This window comes from Anarrhichthys ocellatus, unplaced genomic scaffold (genome assembly GCF_004355925.1).
Source record: "Anarrhichthys ocellatus isolate YVR2014 unplaced genomic scaffold, GSC_Weel_1.0 scaffold32, whole genome shotgun sequence".
NCBI classification, from domain to species: Eukaryota; Metazoa; Chordata; class Actinopteri; order Perciformes; family Anarhichadidae; genus Anarrhichthys; species Anarrhichthys ocellatus.
The window spans coordinates 5653865-5661831 of NW_022280062.1; positions in this window are offsets into that span (position 1 = coordinate 5653865).

Here is a 7967-nt window from a genome sequence, read left to right on the forward strand (position 1 = left end):
TTTTTTTTTTTTTTTTTTTTTTTTTTTTTTTGGTAATTATAATTTTGTTTCTCTCCCAAGTCAGATTGGGGAAATATTTCATTCCTGTTGTGCAGCTTAGCGAGAGACTTTGTAAAAGAATGAAAAGGCGACTGAATCTACAGTCATGTAAAGCTAAATTATTGTTGCACATGATTGAACACTTAACCTGTAGTCATAATGGGAAAGCTCAATGGAAAGAAGTTTTATTTTTACAAAAAAGAAACTCGTGTTTTGTTAAATAGTTTTTTGTTTTTTTTTCTCTGTTCAGCTGTCATGGCTGCAGCCCTTTTATCAACTGACTCGAGCCAGATATGGCTGCTTTTTTTTAAAAGGGTTCATTCATGATGAGAGGGTATACTTTTTATATGAACACATTGAATCGCAGTCACACACTTCCACGCCCATGAAACGACTTCCTTTTGTCTCTCGCCTGTTCTTTTCCTTGTCCCGATAGTTTCCACCAGATCTGATGTGCACACTCTTTGGGGGGGAGGGGGGGTTGGAGGCTTTGTATTCCATAAAATATGAGAATAAAATATTATACCACACCTCTTGACTCACTGTTCAGCTGTTCTAGAAAGTGTGTGTGTGCGCGCTGAATGCCATGAGTACATTTCCCGATGAATAATGCATTTTGTAATTTTTCTAAATGAAAGTTTGTAATTATGCAGCTAGGGGAGGGTTAGGCTGACATCTGTGGGAGGTGTATGTGCGTTGGGATCAGACTATACACTTTGTCGCTGTCTCCACGGTCGCACAGATGCACTGTTGGCACATTAATGTTGAGTATTTGTAATGTCTGAAGGAGTGCAGCTCCATCTATGGCCACAAGAAGGTGACGTCGAGCAATCTTACCATGAGTCTGGTTCTGCTGTGTGCGTTGTTCTCTCAGCTCTATCAAATTAAAAACTGCTGAACATGTCGTCGTGTAAAATGTAGCCTTAACCAAAGCAGAAGGCTGGATGAAATCAAAACGGAGTTGAGCCGTGTTTTAATCTAGGCCAATAAGTACAAAGATGATGGACGATAATAAAACAGCTGCTGATAGACGAGACTAAAGCACAAGGTTAAAAAAAAGTTTAAAAAGTCAACATACTACACCCACAGTGGTGTATCCAGGATGACATTAAACTTGGCCTTTAGTTTAGAACACAACAGCTCCACAGTCTTTCAGAGCCATACTGACACAGCTGTGCTTAATATATTAAAATATACTTTAGTGATCATAGCCTGAGGGATACTGGATTGTAGAAGGCCAATACCTACATCGATATGTATGTAGGTATAAACAATATGTGTACTGAGCAGGACATTTAGAGTTTGAGCTTGTGAGTGTCTTCTAGGAGACAAACTGTAACGCCTGGTCACACCAGCATTTAAAATGGCAGTATAGATAAATCAATGAATAAGAATCAATGATTTGGTTTTTCAATGCCAGAAGCACCACAAAAAAAACAAATCCATTTACTTTGATCATAGTGTTGGCGGGGATCTAAGAGACGGATAACTCAACCACTGAGAAAATATATATAAAATATATATATTATGTTTATTAGTCATTGCAGTGAACCGACCCTTTGAAGAGAACATCCAGAGACCCACAGACGGCAGATACGCTTTGGTGTCGATGTTTCTCCTCTTAATTATGTTTGCATATAAACTCAATCACGTCATTCAACTTATAAAGTATGCGCGCCGATGAACTTCAGAAGTGTTTGTTTTCTTCCTTTAACATATCAAGCAAACCAAACGCTGCGCTGGAGGATTCTTGTTCTGAGCTTGGTCGGCTTTGAGGATTAGATGCGTTTGAAATGTTTAATTTGCGTCTCATGTTGAAAGGCGCGTCTTGATACCTTCGATTTCAATTCATTGCAAGAATGCGCGCGAGCAAAGTGCCAACGCACCAAGTAGAAGAACTCAGTATAGTGGAGAACCAGCAATGCTGCGGGGAAAGTTTAGGAACAAAGGAACACCTCTATAAGCACTGGTCAGCATCATCGGCCCCTTTCACATTTGGAGCAAATCCTTCTTTTAATACTTTCCTAAAACTGCTTATAGTGTATTTAAAACTCAGCCCCGATTTCATTACAAGCATTTAATTAAAGCGCGAGAGAGTCTGCACCTGAGACCTTTAAATTGATGCATCAGCAGCTATATGTGCTTCATTTTTCCTCAGTATTATCAGAGGGCAGATATTTACAGTGTGCTGCTCTCATTACAAACCAATCTGCACCCGTCTCTATCGTGTCAGCTTCACCACTAGCAGAGCAGTAAACGCAATTTAAAACCCCCTCTGTGTCATGATGTGATATACGACTCTGAGTGGAACCATTCGTTTTCAGGATTAGTCTGACCTGAGATAATAAAGACTTTATTTATCTTGTTTATTTATCTTTATCTGACTGCTATACATGAGTATTATGAGCTGAAATACTACGTCAGTTTGACAAACCTCCCCAAACTATCGCGGAGACAATCAGTTGTTGTAAATAGTTTTTCTTGTGTGTGTTTGCAGAACATTTACAACAGTGACAGATTGTATTCATATAATCCCTTTGGTTTGAATTTCATCATTCTGTTATTACAAGTTTGAACTATTTTTCTAATGTCAGCAGGAATTTAAAATTCTGTCAAAGGCACTCTGGACGAGATATTGCCCTTTAGGCCCATGAGGCAGCTCAGAAACATTGCACTTCATATCATTCCTTAAACCCTGATAGGCTTTATCACTGACACCTTATATAAGAACCAATATATCTCCACACCGGGTGAGTGATAGATTCCATCGCCGCTGTCTTCGATCCCTCACTGTTCATTTCATCCAGCGCAGGTTAAAGGTCATCTTCATCTACTCTTACCTTTTAGTGTTCAGTTTTTTTTCTCCTCTGAGGATTTTTGTAATGTTGATCCTCAATCAGCCGCTCATCAGTCACGGTGTGTGTGTGAGACACTGGGCAGTCGCCATGTCCTTGGGGGACGTGGGGTAATGTGCTGATGACCAGCCATACTATATTTATCGCTGTCACAGGTTTATTTATGAGTCCCCACTAATCCAAGTGAGCCAGCTGTGGGCTTTGGCCATTACCCTCGTTCCTCTACTCACCGCTCCTCCTCTCTTCAGTTAGGCCCGTTCCCTCTCCACCCCACCTCTGTCCGCCTTTCTTCTTATCTCACCCTCTTGGCTTATCCTCCTCTTCTCACCCTTTTCTCCTTGTTTCTCTATCGCTCTATCGGTGACCGATCCCCCCCCCCCTCAAACTGAACTTAACATCGAAGGGGGCCCTGAAGAAAGATATTTTCAAAGAGCCATGGGTTCCTTCATGAGCCCAACATTTCTGTTATTGTACCTGAGAGGTTTACGTGCTTTTCTCGCTGGTTTGAAGTAGATGGCGCTCTGTTGGAAACTATGTGACATCACATGTCACTTATTTCTGTGCACCAATGGGGATTTAGCAGAATCATCTGACTCTGCAGTTCCCTAATTTTGCTTATTAGTCAGTGATATTTACTATTAAAGAGAAATACGCAAGATATCAACCCAGCTTTCAGGGGCTTTGAGATCACAATGATTCACAAGTTGCATTGAAAGTAGCAAGAAAGTAGTGTTGCAATAGGCCACACGCTGTTAACAATGCCTTAAGTGTAACCCACTCAAACCTGGAAAAGACCGTTTTCAAGCACTGAGTGATCTCTGCAGCACCATGGGAGATGTGTCATTTACCAGAGGAAACATTGCCTCATAAACTATTCAAATCACAACTCATCCTCTCTGCGACAGTGAACCTCAAAATTATAACGAACGCACTCACAGTTGGAATTGCCTTTCCACAAGTGCCTGTATGCATCTTTTCTTATTATATTAATCTACATTTTCCAGCCCGGGGACATCTGAAACCGGTCCATCTATACTGTGATTGCTCATCTCTTAAATGACTTGCACACAGAATGCATAAAAAACATAATTATTTTGGAGAGCTGATGATTGCACAGAATAATTATGTTGCGTAACCAGGCGGTCATCCTCGTAAGAATAGCTTGTGTAGAAATCACAGTGGCAAGATGTATTTGCAAAGACATCTCTGAATAATAAGTTAGATCTCAAAAGATCTACGAAGCAGAGGTAGTGAGCAATTTAGAGTAGCAATGGATTGCTTTACCTGTCAGTCAGATAAATATGACCACCTGACACAAACCTGCGTATTTATACATTAGTCCTAGCTGTGTGCAAGATAGGTGATACACATAATGCATATATATGAATAAAAATCCACATAGGCACATATATAAATGGAGGAAGGCAACAACTGTGCAAGATATTGGTCTTGGCAGTCTCATTAGGACAGCGAGGAACTGTAACAATACAGACCTACCACAAGGGAGTGCTGTTAGTCAGGGTCAGGCCGACTGATGAAGTCTCAGAAAAGGAGCTCCTGGTGGGCTGCTTTGATCCTAGTGTGAGTCCAATGACGCAAATAAGTGCTTTAACCACATCAAGTAAAAGCAATAAACATTGAAATATTTAGCCATTTATTAGATGCATCCTTAATATTTGGTAGACTAAGAATGATGGTTTCTATATAGGAGACAAAAGAAAGGGTCAAAGATTGTTGTATTGGAATATCGTTCTTTTGTTCTTTGGCCTTTGGTATAAACCTACAAAAAGATAGCGGTGGATGGAAAGAGGTTGAATTTTTATGAAACCAGACAAATCTGAACAGTGAAGCTGGAAAGTCGGTTGCTGTAGGTTGCTGTTGATCTGAATTACTGTTATTACCACCTCACTCTCATTGGAGGATTCCTGGTTGGGGCTTATGGCAGGCAGCCCAGCGAGACTTACAAATTAAGACCATTAGAGAAGTTACTGAAGCAGCCAAAAACTCCGACTGAAACGACAGGGATGCACCATTGGGTCCGAAGTATAGGGCCTCCATTGTCTTAACTGCCTCTAGAGTTTAAGACTGTTTACTTATGCTGCATAGTTTTGTAACTATTTGGTTGGTTGTTGCAAGCTCCCTGGTCTTATGGATGAAACTGGTGCATTAATAGGGGTCATATTTGTGCAGTATATAGTGTACTGTAGGTGCAGGCTTCAACTGTTGGAAGTGTATGGGTTTGAGCATTGCAATTAACTATGCAATTATTTATTGTGTTGACTGGACAGGCCTGCTTAACAAACCTGATGATATTCCTCTTCTTCATTTAGTTACACCAATTACAGCGTTTGCATAACTATGAATATATTGCTTAGTTATTCAAAGCATTTCAAGTTATCAGAAACAATTATCCTTTTGTTTTACATATTGTGCTGCATATCTTTCTCTTGTCTTAGCAAGCTATTTCTCACTTACATTGACTATCTGTCAAGGTAATGCATGACTCTAAGCTAGGAAGGATGGAGTTGGGTACTTATAGATTTGCATGGTTTCCTCCAGCCACCATGAGCCAGCCTTCATATTGACATTTACATATTTTCTTATCCACCAATACTCTAACATTAAAGAAGAAGAAACTTTTCAGTGCAACATAGTGTGGATAATTGTAAGCCAGATATGTGGCATTTTCCTAACCTTTCCAAAGGGGGTTTTATAAGAAGGTCATTTGTGTTTTCTTTTTAATAATTCTTCAACAACTCCCCTTTTTGCTCCTTGTGAACTGGCTTTTGCACGGGCCGACTAGCCTGTATTCCTATATGAGAACTCTGTCCACTTCCTTTTTTTGCAATTTCACTGTAAAGCTCGAACCTCGTCAACTAAGAATTTGGATTAAAGCAACAGATGTACTGTAAAAAACAATTGTCATTAACAATTAGCTCTTTCAAAAACCCAATAATCTCATTCTACCAGGCCAAGAGAGCGTGTCATTTTAAAACGCCCTGCGCTGACAATATCCACCAGAGGTGCATAAATTAAACTGAAAATGCCATGACATTGTACCCTACGGCTGGACTTTAAATGTTAATGCTTGATAACAATAAATAACTAAGAAATCCTCAGACAGCTTGGAGCACCGTGAGACCAGACCAGTTAGCCTTCTGAGAACAATGGCCAATCCGCTTGGGGATAATTGCATGGCAAAACTCTTATTGTTTCAAATAGTTACAGCACTTTTGTACAGCTCATGGGGCTTTTATTTTGGAAGCAGCGTAAATAAGTGCTTCAAACAGCCAATAGTATGCTGCCTCATCAGTGGGCCTCTAGAGTTTGAGCAGGGCAGTAACAGAGCTCATCAACCAGACATTTGTTTTCTAGCTTCAGGGTTTTCTTCCTTGTTGTGCGGTGCGCTGCAGTAGCGGAGGAGTGTTTCTCCACGCTTTTTCTCTCGGCCAATACACTTTACATTGGGATGAAAATCTCTGCTCTAGGCTCTTTGAAATTTGTACAAATATAAAACCTTAATGGATTAACTAATCATAATAGAAAGAGTAATAATTGACCCTGTTTGTAGTTTGAGGCACCTCTCCAACAGTTTTACAGACACCTCTTTTATAATAATGATCTATGGGGTAAATTATTTTTTTCAATGCAATACCGCGAGGGCCACTGGGACAAATTGGCAGCAAGATTGAGTGGCATCATTTTATCTAGTTTAATACATCCATGGTCATACCATACCAACCAAAGCTGTAGGAGCAAAAGACCAAAGAGTCTGTTGAATTGACAAATCTCTCTCCTGAAAAGTGTTAAAAAGAGTGTTTAAATGCTTCAACATTTCATTTTTTAGAGGAAGATTGTGTTATTTTTTTGAGCCGAGAGAGTGCGTAGCCTGTCTTGATGATACAATGCCCTCCACAATGAGAATTGTTGGCCCTGCTGGCAAACATTTCCCTTTGTGATTTGTTCTCTGGCAACACTAAACCAGAGCCAAGGTGGAAAGAGAAAAACAAAAATGGCTGCATAATTTAGTTTGCTTCTTTGGTGCGTGTGCGCTTTCTGATTATTTGACAAAACAACTTTAAATGCAGATTCATTGTGACGCGTCTTATTCAGAGGGGAATGGATTAGCATCCAGTCCCGATGCCAAATTAGATGGTCTGCACGACAAACGTCTGATGAAGCCAATTTTGATTCCGAGAAACACTTTGCAGAACAACAAGACGCGTATCACAGCGTGAAGATACTTTTGACGTGCTTCTTGACCTCTGACCCCGCCAGCATCAGCGTCACTTGACAAAATTAAGTTTAGTGAATGGGAGGAAAGTCAAAGCGATGTTAAATATAGGACTTACAGGGTCTATTGTTGGAGGAGAGATTGTGCTCCTTCACCTGCTCTTCTTGTTTCTGTGTTTTATTGATAAAGTGTGAGTGTTCCCCTGGTTTACCAGCATTTACATCTTTTAAGTGTAAAACAATGCTGGCACTTTTTCTTTTCAATTAAAATAAACTGATGGATTTATGGTTTCTGATATGGTTTCGTCATTTCCTTCCTTTTACTAAGACATCTGACCACGGTGAGATACTTTAAATGCCATTTCAGAATATTCTCTACAAACAGAGATATCGGAGAGAAAAGAACAACAAATTAACTTCTTACACTGTGGGAGTAATTCACGTTGATAAGAATCACACTGTTGTAATGACACACTGATAATCGAATGATGTTTGTACTTTTAAAGATGGTTCAATGCTCAACTAAATTAAGTATTGATCTCCCCCGAACTGGGAGCCTTGCAGAACAAATGTGCGCATGTAAAGGGAGGTAAAGAAGAAGAGGAGGTGGCTGTCCCCTGTGTTTAGGGTTCGCTTTCCCTCGTAGAGTGGATCTCTCTGTTGTCCACTACATCGCTTCAATGATACGAGCTGAGCTGAAGATGAGGATGCCGACTGCCTGAAAAAAAAAGCAGAATCCCCGTGTAGTTTCCCTCCATAATCCAGACGTGAAAGAAACACCAATGTCCCAGTCGCTTGAAAAGGCAGTGAGTGTAAATTACGCTGTAAATCTGGCCCAGC